This window comes from Cryptomeria japonica, chromosome 2 (genome assembly GCF_030272615.1).
Source record: "Cryptomeria japonica chromosome 2, Sugi_1.0, whole genome shotgun sequence".
Classification (NCBI taxonomy): domain Eukaryota; kingdom Viridiplantae; phylum Streptophyta; class Pinopsida; order Cupressales; family Cupressaceae; genus Cryptomeria; species Cryptomeria japonica.
Window position 1 is genome coordinate 459,349,253 of NC_081406.1, and position 25,629 is coordinate 459,374,881.

General features: G+C 35.1%; 1 pseudogene; it reads left to right on the top strand.

The window, feature by feature from the left end:
- The first annotated feature begins 10,900 nt into the window (after positions 1-10,900).
- On the top strand, positions 10,901-24,752 carry LOC131058680 (ATPase family AAA domain-containing protein At1g05910-like; annotated as a pseudogene).
- The last annotated feature ends 877 nt before the right edge of the window (positions 24,753-25,629 follow it).

The window sequence follows — 25,629 nt, forward strand, 5'->3', positions numbered from 1 at the left end:
AAAGGTAAGTCTTTTTCAGCAGAAAACTTACTTGATCTTGTGCATACTGATTTGTGTGGTTCTATGAAAACTAGAAGTATTCAGGGAGATAGGTATTTCATGATTCTTACTAATGACTACTCAAGAATGATGTGGGTCACATTCTTGAAAGACAAGTCTAAGGCGTTTGGAAAGTTAAAAGCCTTTAGAGCATTAGGACAGAAGGAAAGTGGTCAAAAGATAAAATGCCTAAGAACTGATCAAGGAGGTGAATTCACTTCTGATGAATTCAACAAGTACTATGAAGATAGCAGTATCAAGAGGCAGTTGTTTTCCCCAAGGACACCACAACAAAATGGCATAGCAGAAAGGAATAACAGGACTGTAATTAAAGCAACTAGAACAGTGTTTATCCAAGGAAAGGTTGCTCACACTTTTTGGAGAGAAGCGGTGAGCATTGCAGTCTATACTATGAACCAGGTACTCATCAAGAAAGGTAGAGTTAAAATCCCCTATGAGTATTGGACCGGGAAAACTCCCACTGTGAGTTATTTTAAAGTGTTTGGTAGTAAGTGTTATATCAAGAGAGGTGAGCATCTGAGAAAATTTGATGCTAAAAGTGATGAGGGAATATTTTTGGGATATTCCACTAAGAGCAAAGCTCTCAAGTGCTACAACAATAGAACATAGAAAATTGTTGAGAGTATCAATGTCAGGGTTGATGAATCCCTTGAAAAACCTAAGGAAACCTGCAGGGAAGAAGTGGAAGATGAACCATGTATAGCCTTCTAGGAACTGGTTAAGAAAGAAACAAGTAAAGATCTCGGTGTTCCTATACCGATAGAAGTTGCAGTAGGAGAAGAAGAGGTAAGTGAAGAAGAAGAAGAAAAACTAGCAGCACAAGCTAGAGTCATTCCTAGGTATGTAAAATTGCATCATGATCTGAAGCAAATCATAGGAGATAAAGATGCAGGGATACTCACAAGAAGAAAGGTGAAAGAAAACTCTTGCATGATTTCCGAATTAGAGCCCAAGACTTCCAGAGAAGCACTTACATATGAAGAGAGGAATAAAGCAATGGAAGAGGAGCTAGACCAAATAGAAAAGAATGCAACATGGTCCTTGGTACCCAGACCAGAACACAAGAATGTCATAGGTACCAAATGGGTCTTCAGGAATAAGCTAAATGAAGAAGGCACAGTTGTGAGGAACAAGGTAAGACTTGTATGCAAAGGATATGCTCAGGAAGAGGGAGATGACTATGGAGAAACCTTTTCTCCTGTGGCTAGACTAGAAGGTGTCTGAATGCTACTTGCATTTGCAGTATTTAAGGGATTTAAGGTTTATCAGATGGATGTGAAGTCTACATTTTTCAATGGAATCCTAGAAGATGAAGTATATATTGAGCAACCAGAAGGGTTTGCCTTATCAGAAGATAGTAACATGGTGTGTAGATTAAACAAAGCCCTGTATGGATTAAAACACACACCTAGGGCATGGTATGAATGGTTACACTCTCATCTTGTGAAGATTGGATTTCAAAGAACAAGTGAGGATAACAACATCTATCTAAAATTTGAAGGTGATCAGATTTTGATCTATGAAGTATTTGTAGATGACATAATCTTTGGAGGAGATGATAAAATGAGTCATGCTTTTGCAAATGGAATGAAGAAAGAGTTTGAGATATCTCTGATTGGAGAGATAAAGTTCTTCATTGGTTTACAGATTCAGCAAATGAAAGAGGGTATCTTTATTACCCAGTCCAAGTATGTCAAAGAGGTATTGAAGACCTTTGGCATGGAGGAGAGCAAACTGGTTGGTACATCGATGGTGACCGACTGTAAACTGACTAAGGAAGATGATTCAGTGTTGGTGAATGAGAAGGAGTACCGGTCAATGATTGGTAGGCTGCACTATGTGGTGCACAATAGACCAGATATTGCTCATGTAGTGGGCATAGTAGCTCGTTTTCAAAAAAGTCCAAGACAATCCCACTTGGTAGCTGTCAAGTGGATTCTTAGATATCTGAAAGGAACAGTTGACTATGGATTGTGGTATCCATATAATGGCAACTTTAACCTCAAAGTATATACCGATGCCAATTGGGTAGGTAATATGGATGACCGAAAGAGAACAATTGGTGGAGCATTCTTTCTTGGTGGAAGACTAGTCTCATGGACAAGTAAGAAGCAGAGCTATATTTCTTCGTCTATAGCTGAAGCAGAATATGTGGTAGCATTTATGAACTACACTCAAGCAATCTGGATGAAACATGTATTGGAAGGTTTCAAAGTACCTGTATCTGAACTGGTGAATATATTTTGTGACAACACAAGTGCAATAAATATTTCCAAGAATCTGGTATTGCATGCTAGAAATAAGCACATTGAGCTTAAGTATCACTTCTTGAGAGAAAAGGTTCAGAATAAGGAGCTTGTACTAGAACATGTTTCGAGTAAGGAGCAACTAGTAGATATATTCACTAAGCCCTTACCGAAGACTACATTTACCTATTTGAGAGGTGAATTAGGGGTTTTCCCCTTCATGAAGTCAACTAAAGTTGTGCGATCCACATTAGTTAGGTACTACAGTGTCAAATCTTTCAAGATTGATGTGTTGAAGGATGCTACTCCATAGGGGGAGCAGCATAGTGGAGAATGGAAGCTTGCACCTCCACTTTGGCATTGTTGTTAAAGGGGGGGAAGATATCTGATGATGCAGAATACACTGGTCTATGATGTCTATAGTTGCATTGCTACACTGAGTATTGCCATCAATGCCAAAGGGGGAGATTATTGGCATATGATGAATCGACATGTTGATATGATGATAATGTAAGTTTTCATTGATTTCAATAAGTGTAAGTGAATCGGTATGCAGATTGGAAGAAGTTGGTGAACAGGTATGAAGAAATGAAGTGAACCGGTGTCGGGGTTTCACTGAGTGTGACTATCGGTTGGTAATCTCAGTTCTAGGGTTTTTCAGTTTGGCAATCTCGCTTGTGTGATGCAACCGATGACATTTTGTGTTAAGTTAGCTAAGAAATGAAGATGAGATTGTCATGCCAGGTCAACTTTGTGTACATGAAGGATTTCCTTGAGGATCTTGCATGAGAAGATCGACTGCATTAAATGTCTACCTCGGGAATGAACATTCTTGTTAGTGGTATGAGAAGAAAGCATGATGAGGTACTGATTTCTATGTGCGGTGAAGAATGGATGATGCAGATTGTCTTGTGATCTGTTTGAAATTGTATTGCTTTATGCAAAGTGTTTGGACGGTTAGGATTGGACCACTTGTATTTTAAACCTAAAATGCTTAGGGTTTAGGGTTTATGCTACCGACCTAATTGTTGTCTATAAGGTCGATGATGTTTGTTATTGTAAGTTGTTGGCTAATGTTGTGTGTGTATCAGAGTGATGAGATACTTGACAGACCAGTAAGAGAAAACTACAGAGTGTGATTGTAGAAGTATAGGAATTGAAAAGGATCTGCCTTAGCATATACTGTTGTTATCAGATCAAAGCTTTACCTGTTGTCTTCTAACCATTTCAATAGAAGGAAAATCCCTTTGTTGGGTAGCTTTAATATGCTTACTACAAATCCTCTAACCAGGTGACTCAAGATTCATTAAGTTCTTCAAATCCTCTAGCAAGGTAACATTTAATAGGGTATATACCCATCCCTTAATCGGGTGATCTTTAATAGGATTGGTTCCTAGCAGAACCTTATTGTAAAGTCTTTAACCTGACTAGGCTCCTAACAAAGAAAGCTTCAAAAGAGTTCAAAAACAAGCTTGTGGGTATTCATTCCCACCGTGGTTTTTCCCATTTGGGTTTCCACGTGAAAAATCTGTGTGTCATGTGTTGTGCATTTTTCATGCGATGATTAAGTGTTCTTTGTTTAAGTGATTATGCATGTAGAGCTAATGGTTATGGTAGTGGTGACACAACACATGCATATGTTTATGGGTAAAGTAGCTATCAAGTATTAAATGTATTTGAAGTGTTCAGACTTATCGGTCTATGTTGTCTGAAGTCTTAGTGTGTTTAACCAGTATTTCAATGGTTAAGTTCAGTAATGAAGACAACTGGTTAGTGTTGTTTTATCTTGAAAAGATTGTTAGAAAGTCTTTGACTATACTAATTCACCCCCCCCTCTCTCAGTACTAGTAAGGGTATCTGTTGTTCATCATTAATCATCAAAATGGACCTAGTTCATAAGGTCTGACTTTTGGTAAAGTTATGGAATTACTTTGTATCAATTTTTTGAGTGTTATTTCAATAGGTTCACCAAGGGGTGTAAATCTTCTTCTGGGTGCACCTGCCCTTGGTGGTCTTGGATTGCTTGATTGTAGTGCATTGGTGTTGTTTATCTGAGTTAGATTCTTACTAGCAAGATCAACTGGTCCTTGTAGAGATACTATTGGTTGAGCTCTATTTACAACACATGCATCAACAACTCCATCATTTGTGACATTCCTATTCCTAGACCAAAATTTTGGTCTTTCGTTGTTTGTACTTGTGTTTGGCCCATTATCTTTGTGGTGTTTCATAATCCCTTGCTCTAATATGCCTCTTTCACATTTGATGCCTTTTTCCATGATGTCTTTAAAATTGTTTAGGAATTCCATTTGTAATGGATACTTAATTGCAGGTACATGATTTTCATTGAAAATGTCTACTTTCTCAGCTTCAGGGATATGACTAAGACATCTGCAGTATAAACCTCTCTAGCTTTGCAAGAATGTAGTAAAGGTTTCTCCTTTCTTTTTCTTTGTTGCACATAAATCTATCAAGGTAACTGGAATATCTATATTGAATGCAAATTTTGATATGAATAACTCAACCAGTTCACCCCATGAAGCAATCTTAGGTGGGAAGTGTGAAAACCATTCTAATGTTGTCCCTCCAAGACTTTTGGAAAATAGCCTCATTAAGTATGTATCATCATGTGCTACCTCGATACATATCATGACGAATTCACTGACATGATCTCAAGGATCACCTTTCCCTCTATATTTGTCAAAACTTGGAGTTTCAAAATGCATGGGAAAAGGTGGCATGTATAACTTTTTGTCAAAAGGATATGGACAAAGGTCCTCCATTGTATAGCTCCTTTTATCATTGACTGTTTGCATATTGGTCATCTATTTCTGAAGATTCTCCATTTGTTGAGTCAGGATCTATGTTTGCATCAATGGTGTACTGACTTGATGAGTATTTCTCACAAAAGGAACAATATTGGAGTAACTTGAGCTTTCCGAAATGTAGATTGACCATGTAGTTGTGTACCATAATTCCCACTAGGTTGTGTAAATTATGCAAATAGTGTATTAACATTCGACTGAGTTGATCTTGTTATCCCTTGATTCACATTCTGGCCACTGTAGGTAGATCCACCTGAAACTGAAGGTTGGGTTATACTTGTTGAAGAAGGGTTTTGAGCTATTTTAGCTTGCATTGTTACACTAGGCATTATTTGAGATTTAACATTAGTACTTGCCAATGCAACTATTGATGGTGTTGAAGTTGTAGTTGCTTGAGTATTTTGAGATACACCCTAGGTTGATGTTGCAAGTGTTGCTTGAGTTTGTGTAATAGTAGGTACTCAAGGAACAAAATTAATGCAATGTCACACCTGGCAGCAATATAGCCGAAATGTTCACTCCTGGAGGTAATTTGGCCCCATTTTGGACTAATCGTGCAAGATATTTGTCTCTATCATTATTGATGAGAGCGTTGCAAGATCTTGTTGGGCTGCTTCCAATTCTTTTTTAGTTAGATTATGTTGTATTTCATCAATGGAGGGCATCATGTTTATGTTTGTTGATAAGTTTGCAGTTCTCCAACCCGGTGTTTGCTGATTTGTGGACAAGTTCATATTCCATGTTGGGTTAACCGAAGGGTCATTATTAGGTTCCATCTAATGTTTTGCCTTTTGAGCACATGCTAATGGCATGAATGTTATTTCAATGTGATCTTGACTCTTTAAGACTCTCTAAAATGTGAATGCAAGACTCAACTAAATGTAACCAGGTATGCTTCTAAGACTTTCTAAAGACTAAAATGCAGACAATGCAATCTATGAGTGAAGACTTGCTATCAAGGATTTCAGAATTCAAACACAAGATCTTCAGCATATTGCCTAAATGCTTCAAAATATTCCTCTTCTTTGATTTGATTTTTGAGGTCTATGTCAATTTGTATTGACTTTCAAACTTCCTCATCTATGACAGCTTGGACTATGTCATATTGGTCTTGATCAACTATCAATTTTTCAGCAAGAATATTTAAACCATCAATTATTTCTAATTGAATATTGTTTGACCCAAGATTGGGTTGCTGAAATGGGAATTTCTCATCTCCTTTTAGACCCATATGCTAAAGATTATAATGCAAACTATATGGAAAACCTAGGAATGATTGACACTTTGTTTTAAGGAATCTAACGAGGATTTAGAAACTCTGCTATAGTCTTTTCAACCAATTGTCTAATGGCTTCCTTTTGAGATGTCTTTTTTTTTTTAATCTTTTTCCTCAATTTTTCATCAAGATGAACAGATTTCCAGATCTCATTATCTATGATGGTGTCAACTATATCGTACTAAGCACGATCAACTTTTAGTTTCCAAGCAAGGTTGTCCAAACTATCAATTATTCCTAATTGGTCATTGTTTGGCCCAAGATCGGGTTGCTCAAAATGGAAATTTGTCATATACTTTCAGACCCATGTATTGAGGTATGTTTCTTAGACTCTAATGCAATACTTAATTCTATATGAGTGGATGCAACTTGATTGAAGACTACTCTTTTTGTGATGTGAGGACTTGTGCAAAAACTTTGTGCAGTATGATGACACTAAAGGACTTATACATTAACTAGATGTCTACGACTTAAGATCACTTGAGAAAGACATGTTTTTTATCTTTGAATTTTGCAAAAGTTTTGGTTTGATGTTGGTGTTGATGTTGACACTTGACTTTGTTGAGGGACTTGATCTTGTTGATGTTTTGACTAAACCTGGTTGAGGTTCCACTTTGTTTTTGGTATTTTCTAAAATGTTTGAATTTGGTGAAATGTAGCAAAGGACACAATAGACACATCAAAAAGAATAATAACACAAAAATAATACTTGTTTAAAGAACTTTTTCAAATTCTCATGAATGTTGGAGTCTTTTTCAAAACCCCATTTTGTTTTCGTCATAATTGGTCAATCGATAGAACATCAAGCAGACTCTCCTTATGGTCAAAAGGTCACAAGTATTACCACAAACTACATCTTGATACTCCATTAGCTCAAACAACCCTATCACACCCTAGGGTGTGCCCATTTTTTTACCTTTTTTAGGAAACTAGACCAAAGAAGATTGCTCCTCCATTGGCCTATTATCCTAGGAGATATATGGTGTGTCTTGGGGGGAAATTGTTCCCCACCCTTGCAATGTGATAATCCAAGTGTCTAGTTACTGACTTAGTTGGGCTTCTAATTTCTAAGGTGTTTAGAAAGAGTTCCATTCGAGTGGTCACAATCAGCATTGTTTTACACTCTATTGAGGGAGGTCTCCCTGTCTATAGAAGTTACCCTCTACGGATTTTAACGTACCGTATAGGCATTGAGGGAGGCATAATGTTGTTGTGACAACATGTAACACTCATCGCATATGATTTTTATCACATACACATTTATTTAGAGTGGCTTGGATTACTTGGCTTTAGTCGTTGCCACTTAGGTCGTTCCCTCTCACTTGGCCTTATGGGATACTTGGGAGGAGAGCCTTCTAAAGGTGTTATTCTAATGTATTAAATGAAATAAAGCATGAAAAAGGTGGGTATGGCTTTTTGATTACCCAAAAAAGGGGAGAGCATATACCTATCATCTTGAAGATAGGAAGAACAATGATTCCTTTTAAACCTTCATTGCAATGTTTTCTAAACATTAGAGATGTTACTCCGAAAAGGCATGGGGTTCATTTTAACCATCATAGCAATGATGAAAATTGTATTGTTCTTTTTAACAACACCAAAAGAATTTTTCTACTCTAACCCTACAGAGAAAATAATGTTAGTAGACATATGGTGGGCTATCTAGCCTAATTTTCTCAGTTAAAAATCTATATATTTTCACAAATAGAGAGCAATCTTGATAAAAACCAGAACTAAATAGAGATAGAATGCAAAAAACCTAGACTAGCAATTGCGAATTACTGTGATAGAAATTGCAAATTGATATCTGAGCAATTGTGTAGCAATAACAGGTTAATTGCTCATTAGTTAAATGCAAAAATAAATTTTTTATTTATTTTTAAATAAACAACAACAAAAGACAGAAGATAGAAATTTGATTCTGTAATGATTTTATCCAAAATCACATGAGCCATCACATTAATGTCGTCATAAAATTTGTATTTGGCAATGAATCAATGGATGCTTCTATGATATTGGGTGATTGCTTCCTTTTCTTCAATTTCCTGAAGCTCTCTATCTTCTTTTAGGAGTCTTTGGTATGCTCTTTGTTCTATCCTATCTTGTTTTTCCCTCCTTGCACTTGAGATTTCGAAGGTTAGCTTTCCTACCATTGGATTAGACACATTTTATGCAAAAAATAAAAAATTCTCAGAATTGAAAGATTTTTATGGGTTAGGTGCACAAGATCAACTAATTAAGAAACAAAAAATAAACAATTATTTTTCCCCTTTTTTGAGAAATTGTGGTGGATTTTACTATCAATTGCAATGGATTTTGATGGCAATTGCGGATAAATATTTGCAATTGTGAATTTTTGTCTGATCAATTATGGATTCTGGTTTTCTGTGCACGCACGTATCTGCAAAACCAGTTAAAACAACAGAGGAAGGTTAGATTTGATTCACGTCAGGTTCACCAATTGTTCTCATGTATGAAATGATCAAATCTAAGCTAATTAGACAAAAAGGACGAATCACAAAATCCTTAACTAATTAAATCGATTTTAAACACTGTATAATGAAATAAATGATAGAAATAGAAAGATTAAACTAAATTAAAACTCCATATTCTCCACTTGTGCTTCCATTGTTCTTCTCCATAATTGTTGGTGTAGGTGGCTCTCAGGTGTTGCACTGATTTCCTACATAAGATGGACAATAACTTTGAAGACTCTGATTCTAGCTTGAATTGAGAAAAAGAGGTTGAATTTATATATTTCCAACACAAAGAAGGTGAGAATTTGAACTCAAGTGTTGATTGATAGACAACTAAAACTGATTGATCTGTTAACTCATTAGATTGATCTGTTAGCTCATTAGATTGATCTGTTAACATAATTGATTGAGGAGTCAACTCAATTGATTAACTAGTAGACTGAATAGACTAGCTAGTTGACTAAGTTGATGAGTCAGATGCCTAAATTGATTGGAGAGATAAGTAGATTAATTGATCATTCAGAAAAGGTGATTGAGAGTTAAAAAGGGTGATTGATGAGATAGTTGCGTTAACTAATTAGATAACAGATTTGATCAATCAGTTCAGATTTTATCATGTGTTGTAGGGATTTAAAATTGAATTTGATTTTCATTTTCAATTTGGACTTAAATTTGGACTTTCGAATGCTAAAATGCACATGAAATTAACTGAAATTCAGATTTGGTGAAAAATGAATTTGGAAGAAAATGAAATTAATTGAAATGAAGTGAAATTCGAATTAGTGGAAAATGACATGAAATTAGATGGAATTAATTGGAATTATAATTTGGGGATTGGAAGAATTAATTAATTAATTAATTGAAATGAAATTATTTAATCATAGGAAATTGAATTAATTAAATCATAACAATTATTTAACTAAGGAAATTTTTGCAATTAATTAAATAATTGATATTTAATTAATAATTGAGATAGGGTTAATTGATTAAATGATGAAATGATAAGAATTTGATAATTAAAAATGTTAAATGTTCTGATTAGAATAAATATTTAACTTAATCAAATAATTAAAGAATTACTTAATTAAATAGATGAATAATTAGTGTAGAATTAATGAGATATTTTTAGGTGTCTACACTAATATTATTAGATAATTGTATAGATATAATTTTTTAAATTAAATAATTAATTTAAAATATTGAAAATAAATTAAAATAAAATATTAAAAAATGAATCTATTATTTCATAATTAAAATTTATTAAATATTAAAAAAATTATTAACAGATCTAAAGGAAAATTAATTTCTTTTAATAAAATATGTTTTTTTATATTTTATAAAATAATAGTAAATATAATAGTTTGAAATAAAATAAATGAAATTTTAATAAATGAAATAGCTTTAAAACTGATATCATTTTAGATTTTCTCAAGACTATTGAAAATACCTATACCAATTTATATAATGTATACAATAATATTATAAAAAATATATAATATTCTAAATGCGATTATTCTCAAGTAAACAAAATAATCTAAACTTGTATATGTACAGCATGTAGAGTTCGAACTCGACGCGATGTTGCATTAATTAGATAACGAAAAATGGCTATTAATAGATAACGAAAATGGCAATGAATTTATGAAATTGCCAATAAAATATTTAGTTTTCCATAAATAACAAAATATTAGCCAATAAAATTAAATAATTTTCAAATGGTAGATAAAAATCGCTAATACACTATAAGGGGTAGAAGAAGCAATAAATAGAAGAGAGAGGATAGAGCCAAGAGAAGGGTATTATTGGTGTTCTAGATTACATAAAGAAAACCAAGGGAGGAGGAGTCTCCCTTGGAAATCAATGAAAATAACAACATGGAATGTCAGGGGTCTATTGGCCCCTGACAAAAAATGCATGGTCAAGAGGGCTTTTCAAAGAATTTTAGGAGACATCATCATGTTGCAAGAGACCAAGCTCAATTATGAAAAAGATTTCTTTTTCAAATCTCTAAGTAGGATGTGGGATAGTGTCTTTCAAGAGGCAAAAGGTTCCATGGGTGGACTAGCAACTCTATGGAATCCAGATAAAGTGACAGTAGAATTGATTAATAAGCAAGATAATTGGATGCACTATAAAGCAAGAACATTGCAGGAAGATTTGGAATTCTCCCTAATCAATGTTTATGGACCAAAAAAGATAGAGGAAAAGAAAAGGGTTTGGAAAGAAATTACAGATCAGATTAGAATGTTTGATCCGGAGAAAACAATTGTAGCAGGAGATTTTAATGCAATCCTCAACAATGATGAAAAATGTGGAGGTTTAAGAATGAATACCCGAGTGATGGAAGATTTCAGAGATTTTGTAGAAAATAATAACCTTTTTGATGTTGTTCCTAAAACTAGAAATTTCACTTGGACCAATAGGAGGGAAAACTTTTGCAGAATTTCCAAGAGATTGGACAGAATATTTGTTGGTTCATTTTGGATAAGAGGTAGTTTTGATTTGGAATCAAAAATCCAGCCCATAACACTTTCAGACCATTACCCGGTTCAGTTAACTTGCACAATACCATTGATGAAGGTGAAAGGCAACTTCAAGTTCTTAAGCATGTGGTGGAGAGATTCAAACTTTGAAGAAAACATGGAAAAATGGTGGAAAGAATGTAAAGATATTAAAGGAACTCCTAGTTTTTGTTTTGTTCAAAAGTTAAAATATCTCAAAAACAAGATCAAAATATGGAATGTGGCTTCCTTCAAGAACATCTTTTCTGAAAAAATTAGAGTGGAAGAGGAACTAAATAGGATTAATAATTTGGTGATAGAGAAGGGGATGACGAATGAAGAATTCCATGAAGAGAATTCCCTTAAAGCGGAACTGGCAGAAATACTCCTGAGAGAAGAAATGTATTGGAGGGACAAATCCAGGGAATTATGTCTTAACAACAAAAACACAAAGAAGAAGAAAGAGTCACTGTCTTAACAACAAAAAAACAAAGAAGAAGAAAGAGTCGTTGTCTACAGATCGCTGTCTGTAGCTGCTTTGTTTTGTATGAGCTATGGATGGAAAAGCGTCAACCTCCCCTTCGCCCACAAAACACAGTGGAGAGTCAAAGAAACAGAAATAGAAGGAGAAGAAGAATTCACAAAAGAGAGCCCTGCACAGGAGGCAGAATCTCCACCACAGCCTGTAGATGTATCATGACAAGCATAAGCATGAGCATAGTCCCAAGCTTAAGAAAAGGTGCCTTGTATCGACATCCCACCTCACCGAAATGTTGCAGCCCACACCTAATCTATGCAATGTGGCTTATTTAAGTGTAAGTCAATCTCTTACAATGCGTCTCTATTTTTATCGCGGCTGGAAAATCCAACAAGTGACGTGCAGAGAAATAATTGGTTGTGTTCCTGAGATGGTGTTTCACTCCTTGTGTGCAATGTTTTATTTTTCCCCAGTTTTCCACCATATTTCTCCTCGTATTTTTATTGTATACAAAAATGCATGCAGTTTAGAATGAAATTTTTTTCTTTTGCCAGAGGATGTTTCCTTGTGTCATAAGCTTTTTTCTATTTGTATGGGTTCATGATTTATCATTCTTATGTATTTGCAACTCACATTTAGATGATGTTTTAGTGTATGTGAAAATCCCTTCAATTTTTTTTTTTCCCTCTTTCACGAGGATGTATAATTCTGGTTGTATCCAATCTTATGTATTTGCAACTCAGATTTAGATGATGTTTTAGTGTATGCGAAAACCCCTTCTATTTTTTTTTTCCCCTCTTTCAAGAGGATGTATAATCCTGGCTGTATCCAATTTTCAATTTGCTTGGGTTTATCACTGGGGACCTAAACCCACAAGAATTGAACACTTTCCTTTTGGTGATTGCTCCAACTTGTACGCTATAGTTTCGTTGATGGTTTTAATTTTTGCAATGGCTTAGGTTTTGTTATGGAATATAATTAAGGTCTTATTTATAAATTTGGAGTGGGTAGGGTTGTATAGTTCAAAGCAACATAAGGTAAATGGAAAAAACAAATCATCTAGTGGAATGCTTGCATGAGTGTACTCTCATACATTAAAATGGTGTCTTGTTTGGTGGTGATCTTAAAAAAGTGATATCTTGTTTGATGGTGATCTAGTATAGGAGTTGTCCTCCTAATTTTCTTTTTAGATGTCTATGAAGTTATTTGATTGTCCATGAACTTGAAGTTTGGAAGATATATAACATTTTTTCAGCTTTACATAGCGTAGAATAATCCCCTGCTCTAGGGGCATTTGTTGTTATATTCTTAAGTCTTAACAGCTTCAGTTGATATCATAGTTAGTGAACACTTATTGTAAAGACATGTCAATAACAATGCAGTGTTTGTAGCCAAATGAAGAAATACATCATATAAATGTAAACCAAATTCTTTGTTAATGGTGGACATTATTATAATTTCTTGGATTATATTTCATGCCTATGTGCACTTCATGTCTTATGGTACTTATGTATACTTTCTTCATGCCTTAAGTGAATTCATGTGTATACTTCATCTGTACACTTCATGCTTTACATGTATTCATCCCTTATGTGTATATTCTATGTTTTGCAAGGATGCTTCTTGCCTTATGTAATTTATTTGTATACTTTGTACTTTAAACCTCACATGTATTCTTGTGTATGACTCATGCCTTATGTATTCATTCGTATGCTTCATACTTGATGTATTGGATTCATTCATAAAGTGTTTCTGTATACCTTTCTCATGTAAGCTTCTGCCTCTATGTGTATTGCCACCCATGTGTTCATCCATGGATGTGCTTTGTATCTTATGCAATTGTTTCATGTACTTTCAGCATGAATTCTTTTTGTTTTGAACGAAGGCTCCTTATCTTACATGTTTCAACATGATTGAATATGCTTAGTTATTCCATGAGTATGCTTTATGAGTACTTATAAATGGGGTGATTTTTTGAAATCACCCAGGCCCTTCTTTTTGCAAACATGGGTTTCATACTCCTAATAACATGGGAAGGACAACATAGGGATTACTGAAACATGACGATACTATGAAAATCTATAGGATGGAAGAATGTGTAAGAGTAATATAGGAAGGAAGAATGTGTAAGAGTACAATTGCTCAAACCATGAGGTAATAATATAAGAACTTGATGAGTATAGAGATTTTGCCCATAAATCGTCATAAGAGGAGAAAGGAAACATGTTGAGAATGCAGTCAGACAAAGATAATATTAGCCATGTTCAATTTATTTGTGATATATTTAATACCAATCTACCACCTAAGTTTACCAATATGTCAATATCCAATCATAACAATCTATATGGTTACAGATTGTATGACACGAAGGAGTGATACCAGACTTAATTAATTGAGATCTTATTCATTACCCACCTCTATGTGGTAACTATGATGTTAGTGACATTCACGCTGCCCACTGAAATTTCTCATTGACTAAATATTTTCCAATATTAATACATACTCTTTATGGATGTTAAGATTAAGCCAAGTTATTATTATTAACTTTTCATGTTGTCATCTAGATCAAACATCTTGCACATTCTCTAATTAATACAACCTCTACATTTTGGGAAATTTATCCCTCTAATTGGGGATTTAGACATATTCATCCAACAAATTATAAATCAAAAAATTTAGACATATCTCATATGTGTATGTCTCTCATGAATAGTATGTAATGATAGAGTGAAATCATCATTTGTGGTTTCCCTACAATAACTCCTGCAATCAGAAGTGATACTCAAAAATAGTATTTATCATTTCACAAACTGCTTATCACAAAGTGTTATGTTCAAAATTTGTACCAAGTGTGACTGAACATAATCATCTTCCACGATATCAAACCCCTTTACAAATGTTATAGCAATTTATCATCTCTCGTGCAATGGTGTTAGGCTATGACTACCATACAAAACAACAATATTCAGTGAACAAATTTCTAAGGGCCCCATTCTATAAGGCATAGGCCGCATGATAATCTCACAATTAAGGTCTTTTTTCAAATCATCATATTGCCAACCTATCCAGTTTTTGCAAACACAATTGGATGGCCTTGATCCTTTCATCTAGAAGAGAGCACGCTTGTCTTAAGTTAAATCATGCGAATTTCCCACTATTGGTTATAACTCACACTCAAGGTAAAAGCATATATGCCTTAATTCAAACCTACAACATGTAGTAATATTAGAGTAGAGTCATCTTGAGCACTACCATTGTGATCACCCTAATTTGAAATTGTTTGAGGACAAGCAATTTGGGGAAGGGAAGACTGTCATGTCCCCACATTTATAGTAGAAATAATTAATATAGTTTTTGCCATATAAAATTATATGTTAAAAACATATCAAAATTATATTATATCACATTAAAATTAAAATAATATTATATATTATCAATTTACATTTTATATTGAATGATGTTATTAGATTAACAATAAATAATATTAACAATAAATAATATTATATTATAGATTTACATTTTTTATTGAATGATTTTATTATATTAACAATAAACATTATATTATAATGGTGCTTTGTATTAAAACTTATATTATTTCTGTTAACCAATTAACCCCTATAATTACCAAGGCCCGATAACCATTCTTTAAAGGGTGGTTTGAATAGTTCCAAATCGGGTTTTATATGAAGCGATGCTCTTCTTGAAAAGAGTTGTCAGAAATAGAGGGACATCAATTCTTCAAAAAGGGGGGTGCTGCCTATTAGGAGACCATCGTGGCTCTTCACCACATGAGGAGGTAGGATAAATACCCCCCTGTACAAATGGGAATAGGGAGAATATAGGAGGGGAACAAGAAAGTCAGATCTGCCAGCAAGGATAGAGAAATGTACAGAAACTGCCAGCAAGGATAATAAAAGAGAAGAGGGCCTGTAATGGAATATAATAGTTGATATTATATATATATAATTTTATATGGTCTTAATTAAATTAATGGAATTAATATGATATAAAGTTCAGAAGCAAATAATGTATAATTATTAAGATAGCATTAAAATGATTATACATGAGAACACTATTAGACATAAGACACACACATATATATATGTTAATGAATTCAGAAGGAATAAGGAAATCAAATTCAATTTGTATAAGTTGCTATAATACTATACCATGCTAATAATATAAAATATAGCAATAACAATTAATGAATAATTCTGATTTAAAGTAATACTAACAAAAATAACTGTTAACAATCTGATATAAGACACTAAGGCAATATAATATGATGAAGTATAATAACTATGTCAAGTACCAATTGATTATCATAATTAGTTCAACTGAATGACAAATATGACTTCATTGGAATATCACAAAAGGTTCTTTGTAAATGAGGGACTCTCTTAAGTATGCCACTCCATAGTGGATGCCTAACACGTGCCACATGGAGCCAAGAGGGGTGAAGCATCTCCTCTTGGGCTTAAGAGAGAAGGCGGTTGTGATGAGGGGGAACGGCGATAGAACACCTCGCTAGGTACACCACTCCATGATGGATGCCTAACACCTGCCATATGGAGCCAAGGGGGATATGGTATTCTGCCCTTGGGCCTAGGAGGGATGGTTTCTAGGACACCATATCCAACTAATGGACTAAAGAAATTTATTAGTAACTAAATTACAAACTAACTTTATATAATAATCTGATCTCATTTAGGAAATATAATAATATGATTATACCTTGAGTTACCGGGTTCGGCCCCCTAGAGCCTTGATACTGGTCTGGTACAGTCCTGGTTCGGGGTTCGGGTCCTGTTCGCCTATGGTTCGGACAAGGTTTGTGGCTCACAAACCTAGTTCAAACCAGGGTGAACCCAAGACGACCCAGGGTCGAACCCAAGAGGACCCAAGATGAACCCAGGGGTTTGACAGTCCAAAATTGGATTTCTTTTTTCGCAAATTTTTTTTTTTTGAATTCCACCACATAAAAAATTAAAATGACCCTATGTCTCAACCCACACACCTATGCATCTTACAACCAAGAGAGAAGCACAAGTCTTTATGAAAGAACAAGTCAGAAATCACAATTCTCGTATGGGAGAATGCACGTTGATCAGAATTTTGACTTCTTTGGCCTTGTTCCTGACATCTTAAAAAACCAGAAAATTGATGCACGCCATGGAGTTCCGTGTGGGTTTGAAGGTTGTAATTTGGTGTTGGCAGCGGGGGCACATCCCCTCGACCCCACCCTCTACAGTGACAGGGAGCGCGCCCTGGGCGCTGCCCCAGGACCCTGCGAGGGGCACTGCATATATATATATATATATATATATATAATTTACATGTTTTTGTACTAACTAACCCAAACCCCTTTTCAAAATTTTGTCATACCGACATACCAGGTTCTTCGAACCCGAATTGGTGCCTGAACCCAAACCGGTAACTTAGATTATATCCCACAATTATAATTCTAACAGTCATTAATATAGCAAATTTGATATCATTTAATATAGTTCATGTTTCAGTTTAAGTATTATTTCATATATGTTCTCTAATTTTGTTGCAGGAAAACAGTATAAAAAGGTACACCTATAAAACCCAATTACCTATTTATAGATTTGGCCAAATTTAGGTTAAATTAAAGTGTAACTAATTAGGGGACATTACAGTGGTATCAGAGCATGATTCTGCCAGCCTGTTGGACAAAACAACTACTCAGTTAGGACTAATTATTCTAGTCTCTTCTCAAATAAATAAAAAATTGAATTGGTTAGGCAAACATTGCATTCTTATGAGTGTGCCTTTAACTACTTCGTGTCTTATGTGTTTCTTATGTGTTTTGAGCATGCCTACTCCATGGGTGTTTTATATGTACACTTTCCCCATGTATACCTTGTGCTTGCACCATGTCTATCATGTGTCTAGCATATGTGTTTTATATCTTATGTGTATTTGTGTTACTTCATGAATGAGATGTTTTCAGATGTCTATTCCATGAATACCTCTCTCTTGTATGCTTCATGATCGATGTGTCTTCAGCATGTCCACTCCACGAGTACCTTTCTCATATATTCTTGTACCTTTTGTGTATTTATGTATTACTTCATGGTTTACATGTATGATTCAGGTCTTACATGTATTCATATGTATGGTTCATGCTTTACATAGCTCGTTCATGCCTTGCGTGCATTACTTCATGCCTTGCATATAGTCATGTATGTTGCTTCTTGGCTTACATGTATCCATTATTTCATGCCTGTGTGCACTTCATGTCTTATGGTACTTATGTATACTTTCTTCATGCCTTAAGTGAATTCATGTGTATAATTCATGCGTACACTTCATGCTTTACATGTATTCGTGCCTTATGTGTATATTCTATGTTTTGCATGGATGCTTCTTGCCTTATGTAATTCATTTGTATACTTTGTACTTTACACCTTACGTGTATTCGTGTGTATGACTCATGCCTTATGTATTCATCCGTATTCTTCATACTTGATGTATTGGATTCATTCATACTTGATGTATTGGATTCATTCATAATGTGTTTCTATATACCTTTCTCATGTATGCTTCCACCTCTATGTGTATTGCCTCCCATGTGTTCATCCATGGATGTGCTTTGTGTCTTATGCAATTGTTTCATGTACTTTCAACATGAATTCTTTTTGTTTTGAACATGCTTAGTTATTCCATGAGTATGCTTTATGAGTACTTATAAATGGGGTGATTGTTTTAAATCACCTGGGCCCTTCTTTTTGCAAACATGGGTTTCATACTCCTAATAACATGGGAAGGACAACATAGGGATTATTGAAACATGACGATACTATGAAAATCTATAGGATGGAAGAATGTGTAAGAGTAATATAGGAAGGAAGAATGTGTAAGAGTACAATTGCTCAAACCATGAGGTGATAATATAAGAACTTGATGAGTATAGAGATTTTGCCCATAAATCGTCATAAGAGGAGAAAGGAAACATGTTGAGAATGCAGTCAGACAAAGATAATATTAGCCATGTTCAATTTATTCGTGATATATTTAATACCAATCTAGCACCTAAGTTTATCAATACGTAAACATCCAATCATAACAATCTATATAGTTACAGACTGTATGACACGAAGGAGTGATACCAGACTTAATTAATTGAGATCTTATTCATTACCCACCTCTATTTGGTAACTATGATGTCAGTGACATTCACGCTGCCCATTGAAATTTCTCATTGACTAAATATTTTCCAATATTAATACATACTCTTTATGGATGTTAAGATTAAGCCAAGTTATTATTATTAACTTCTCATGTTGTCATCTAGATCAAACATCTTGCACATTCTCTAATTAATACAACCTCTACATTTTGGGAAATTTATCCCTCTAATTGGGGATTCAGACATATTCATCCAACAAATTATAAATCAATAAATTTAGACATATCTCATATATGTATTCCTCACATGAACAGTATGTAATGATAGAGTAAAATCATCATTTGTGGTTTCCTTACAATAACTCTTGCAATCAGAAGTGATACTCAAAAAACAGTATTTATCATTTCACAAACTGCTTATCACAAATTGTTATGTTCAAAATTTTTACCAAGCATGACTGAACATAAATCATTTGCCATGATATCAAACCCCTTTACAAATGTTATAGCATTTTATCATCTCTCGAGCCATGGTGTTAGGCTACAACTACCATACGAAACAACAATATTTAGTGAACAAATTTCTAAGGGCCCCATTCTATAAGGCATAGTCAGCATGATAATCTCACAATTATGGTGTTAGTCTACAACTACCATACTAAAGCTCTATAATTTGTTTATGTAAGTTTTAAACTGAGTCTATTTTCTTCTTTGTTTTAGTATGCTAGTGTTCTTCAGCATTTTACTTGGCAGAGATGAATATTTATGCTGATGTAAATAATAAATCATTTTTACTTTGAAACTTTTCTTCGCTTCTCATTTATCTGTGCTTTTTGAGTCATGGATACTTGAGACTTTTGTTTATTACAATACATCCGTCATTCTATGCTTTTTTATGTAGATCATTGTGGATTTCTCATTTATCTTGTAAAAGCCTCTAAATTATTTTGATTTCTTTTCTCAGGGGCATAAAATTGCTGGTCCTTCGAATCAGACAGAGAGCATGAACGTCCAGGTAACTGATAGAGTTCTCAGCTGCTCTTTCCAAGAAATTTGTACTTGTTATGTTGTCAAATATGTAGGCATCTTTCATGATTAAATTTGTATGTTGAAGTTGCTTATACTAGAAGTCACATACGTCCACTCCACCTCGTTCTACAAGAAATAGGACAAATTCTGTCAATTTAGAGGATTATGAAGCAGATAACATAGACACAAAGGATGCAGATCTGATGGTAGGATTTTCTCCAATCTCCATTGTTTCTGGTTTTTGTGAAGATATAACTTCTCTTGCCCAATACTTTTTTGCATAATATTATAAGTTTGGGTATCAATGGCTACAGAGACAAAAATATTGGCTAGCTACTATTAAAGTTGAGAATAACCCTAGCCAGGATGAGCAGTCCAGTCCAATGCAAGAGAAGAGGACAAGAGATACTATATCTTTGCCACGGCGAGAAGGACTTCGGCCTCGAAAGTCAACCATCCGACATTCTTCTCAAGACTCTGAAGACCAGGAATGCACAGAGGAGGAAGATGATAGAAATAAAGGGGAGGCTGGGGATGAAGGAGAGGAAGATGAAGTTGATGAAGTTGAGGAAGAGGGTGAGGAGGGTAAAGAACAAGAAGGAAGGAGACGGTATGCTCTCCGAAATCACACTGAGGTGAGGAGGTTTTCTCTTGAAAAAGAAGAAAAGCAATGACTAGAGTCTTAACCACAAAAAGTACTGCATAAAGGAATGGGAATAAAAAATGCACGTGATGCGAGACGAGGTGGCTCAAGGGTGGAAAAACATCATTGTGCACTAAGAGTTGATGATTCAAATGATTCTCTTCTTGTGGATGAGATCGATTAGGGTCCTGTTGGTTCATCATCATGGATGCATGTGGGAAATACAAACTTTGGTCAGCAATGGGTTTGTGGCGGACTTGACATGCATAATGCAACTGCATGGGGTTTGAAAGTTGCAACATCTGGATGGGGACACCAAGGTGATACGTCTGGTTATGGAGGTGTAGGTGCACAACCTGGTGAGCCTAGTTCAAAAGGTGGAGCTGACATTCAACCCTTGCAGGTTGATGAAACAGTGAGTTTTGATGATATTGGAGGGCTTTCTGACCACATTGATGCATTGAAAGAAATGGTTTTTTTCCCTCTTCTCTATCCTAATTTCTTTGCAAATTATCACATCTCTCCTCCAAGGGGAGTCTTATTGTGTGGTCCTCTAGTAATTGGAAAAACGTTGATTGCAAGGGCTTTAGCATGTGTAGCTTCCAAGGCAGGACAGAAAGTAAACTTTTACATGCGAAAGGGAGCTGATGTGCTCAGCAAGTGTGTTGGGGAAGCTGAGCAGTAGCTGAAATTACTTTTTGAAGAATCAGAAAGGAACCAACCATCCATAATATTTTTTGATGAAATAGATGGTCTTAACCTAGTGAGGTCTAGTAAACAAGAACAAATTCACAATTCTATTGTATCTACGCTTCTTGCTCTAATGGATGGTCTAGACTCTAGAGGTCAAGTAGTGCTTATTGGAGCGACAAACAGGATTGATGCTACTGATGGAGCTCTTCGCCGACCTAGTCGGTTTGATCATGAATTTGTATTTTCCTTACCCGATTGTAAAGCACGAGCTGAGATATTAAAGATCCACACAAGAAAGTGGAAGAATCCTTTATCAGAGGAATTAAGAATGGAATTAGCAGCAGCTTGTATGGGGTATTGTGGTGCTGATTTAAAAGCTTTGTGCACAAAAGCTACTTTTAATGCTTTCCGTGAGAAATATCCTCAAATATACACTAGTGATGATAAGTTTGTCATAGATTTGGATTCTGTGAAAGTAGAGAAGCATGATTTCTTGGAAGCTATGTCTACTATTACTCCTACTACCCATAGAGGTGCAATAGTACAGTCAAGGCCATTGTCCCCAATAATAGCTCCATGCTTACAAGGACAACTAAAAATAATCAGTGATTATATTTCTGACATCTTCTACGTAGTGGCCAAGGGTGATAAAAAAGATTCGCTGAATGAGAGTTCTCGCCATCTTGCCAAGTTACTTGGATTTCCCTATGGTTCTTCTATTCCATTTGTTTACAGACCAAGACTTCTACTTTGTGGGAAGGAGGGTGTTGGCTTGGTATGGTTAGAAATTGCTTTCATATATGTTTACACATCTATAACATGAGTCTTTTTTTTAAAACTTTTGAATTGGCTGGCTTCTAATCTAGCTACATTTCTGAATGATGCTATATTTCTACTTTTCTTGCTAGGATCACATTGGCCCTGCAGTTTTACATGAATTAGAGAGGTTCCCTGTGCATTGTCTTGGGCTTCCATCACTTTTGTCCCACCCAAGTGCACGGACCCCTGAGGAAGCACTAGTACACATTGTGGGAGAAGCAAGGAGGACTACTCCTTCTATCTTGTATCTGCCTCAACTTCAACTTTGGTGGGAGACAGTGTGTATATCATTACATTAGTACACATATACTTTTAAAGCTCTACACCTTTGGGATTTCCTGTGATATATTTGAAATCACTTTGTTTTTATTGCTAGAGCTTCCTAAAATGACTATATATCTGATTTTGTTTGTTTCACTGAGCTTCATAGGCCCATGATCACCTAAGAGCTGTTCTACTATCTATACTGGAAGAATTGCCATCAGACCTTCCTTTATTACTTCTTGCAACCTCCTCTGTACCCTTTGATGAATTGGATGGAGAAGCTGCATCCTTGTTTGGTCGTCGCTATATGTATGTATCAAGGACATCATTGTCTTAGTTTTTGTATTTTTTCTGCTTAGCTTGTTCAAGATTATGCTAAGGCACGTGAATCCATTCTGTATAGCATTGAGTACCAGGTACCTCGTTAGCTTCTGACTCTGTATAAATTGAATTTGTCATTGAATTGAGTGTACATGAATTTGATGGTATCTGGTACACCTTGAATGCATTGCAAATTTTATTTTGGTTTAGTATAATAGAAGGTAAAATCCTGAATGGATTACATTCTTTTGCTTTATGTGCAGTTACCAAGTAGAAAAACCAAGTTCAGATGACAGGTGCAGATTCATCTCGCAACTGGTTGATGCTGTTCTTACTATCCCTGATCAACAAGTAGTAATTACTCCTAAAAAGAATGTTTCTAATCCTAAACTTCCAAAGGTACCAAAAGCAGCAAGAGGACCAAGTGAAACTGAGCTATGTGCCAAGGTAGAAGCAGAGGAGCATGCTATTCGACGACTCCGAATGTGTCTTCGGGATGTCTGCAGCAGGTTTTGTAGTGATGCATCAATCATTATTTGATTCATTTGTTGAGGATGTGTTTACCAAGTGAAAATTAATTTTGAGTACTTATATGTATCCACATACAATGTGCAGACTTCTGTATGAAAAACGGTTCAGTGTCTTCCATTACCCTGTCATGGATGAAGACGCTCCTGACTATTATGCAATAGTTCAAAATCCAATGGATATCACTACTTTACTGCAGCGAGTAGATAATCGACGTTACTTGACATGCTCAGCATTCCTGCAAGATGTGGAACTAATTCCAGCCAATGCAAAAGTAAGCATGATTGGACATGCCTATGATCCTATCAGCTTTATGGGGTTGAACAAAAATTTGTTTTCCATTCATTCCTGATAATAACTATCATTAGTTTTGCATAACAGGCATATAATGGTGATGACTACAATGGAGCTCGAATTGTCAGCAGAGCATATGCACTAAGGGATGCGGTATGGTTAAATATGCTAATAATAGAGACATACAGTAATCGAAGTTCAAATGTTTTATGTCAAGTAGTAAGCATTTATTGTTCACTTTGCTAATCCTTGTCTTACGCATAATCAGATTCTTGGCATGCTTTCCCAAATGGATCCTGCACTAGTTGCCTTTTGTGATAAAATTGCTGCTCAGGGTGGGCCAACTCGTTTGTCAAAGGATTCAACTACAAATTTTCCTTCGAATCCTGTTGCTCAACCAGTTCATATTACAAGAGCAAGTGAATGCTTACGCAACGTTCAGCCTGATATGAATGTATCTCAAAGTTACGAGGTCTTGAAGCGCTCAAAGCAGAATAGTGATCCCGATCAAGGTGGAATTATGCTTTGCACCATGCCACTTGTAATCCTTTTTTATTTTTGATATTTAGAATTAGAAGCACAATTGTATTGAAATTCTCAGAATGTGTTTTTTCTACAGGTAAAGTTGTGGCTGGGGACTCTGATCCATTTGCTGAGGACAGATCACAACCCATGGAGATTGATACTCCTGGGCAGAATACTCTAAAAACAAAATGCCTTCATGGTAGTGTGACAAATGAGGAATTTAAAGGTGTGCAGCAATGTGAGGCAAATAATCAAGAAGAAATAATGAATCAACCAGAACGCAAATCCTCTTCCAAAGTGCCAATAAGCAATCACTTGGCAGAACAGATTGAATCAATAGAAGATAATTTTGTGAAATGTACCGAAGGTTATGGAATCTCAGAAACTTGAAAGACTTTATGCTCTAATTTGTAACCGAACAAACCTACAATTATTAAATTCTTGAAGGACTTCTCATCTGATGAAAGCAATTTTCATAGATAGTTTTGTAACCGAATGTCCTATGAAGTTTTTTTTGGGGCTCTAATTTGTCGAGGGGTGATATCATTGAAAGATGTGGACAAAACTATGATTTTTAAATTTTTGAAGGACTTCTCATCCGATGAAAGAAATTTTTAAAGAGAGTTTTGTTACCAGAAACGCGACGGTATTTGACTTTGTTGCCCGGATGAAGCACTGATCTGAGTAGTTAATTGTTCAAAGGTCTAAGCATTCATTGGAATTCAAAGATGAATCATTTGAGCACTTTATTTTCAGTTATGTTCTTTGCTTTGTTAGCTTAGGATTCTTCATGTTCTTTGATTTAAGAAGTGAGATAGTCAAGAACACTGTCAGTTTGAGAAAATCTTGTATATTATTTTATATCTGCTTGTTGTTGCTGAATAATATATCATTTTTGATAAGGGATATCTTTAGGTCTAGCAGAGCCTAAAGAGAAAAAGGTGTCAACCTTTGGGTTGAGTTTTGTTCGTTGGCCAAACTAACATTTAAAATCAAGAATAAGTAATCGCAAAGCTTTAGGTTTTAATGGGTGCAATTTTGGAAAAAAACGTCAGCACACTCGACTTGTGACTACACAAGACTAATGGTTGTGTAAGCAACTAAGCATTCTACTACTATTGGAATTAGTATGACCAAAAATGTTCCAAACAAATTACAGTGTAATATTGAAAGAATTTTACTAAGATGACAGTAATAATATTAAAAATCACAGCTGTGAAAAATTTAAGATCTTTTTGAAATGCTGCATGTTTGATGTTTGTGGTTTGTGATTTGAACTGCTTGATTAAAAAATCTCTGTTTAATGCCTTTAGTACATCTTTAATTAGTGAACATTGACCAGCCAAAAAAAATAGATTGGTTCAATGGTGGATAAATGAATCGCACCATTTAGATATACTTCATCAACCTAATATGGTCCTAACCACCTTGTTTGCATCTTGATCTTATGATCCTTATATTGTGAGTCATAAAGGAGAGTCCATTCACCTTTTTG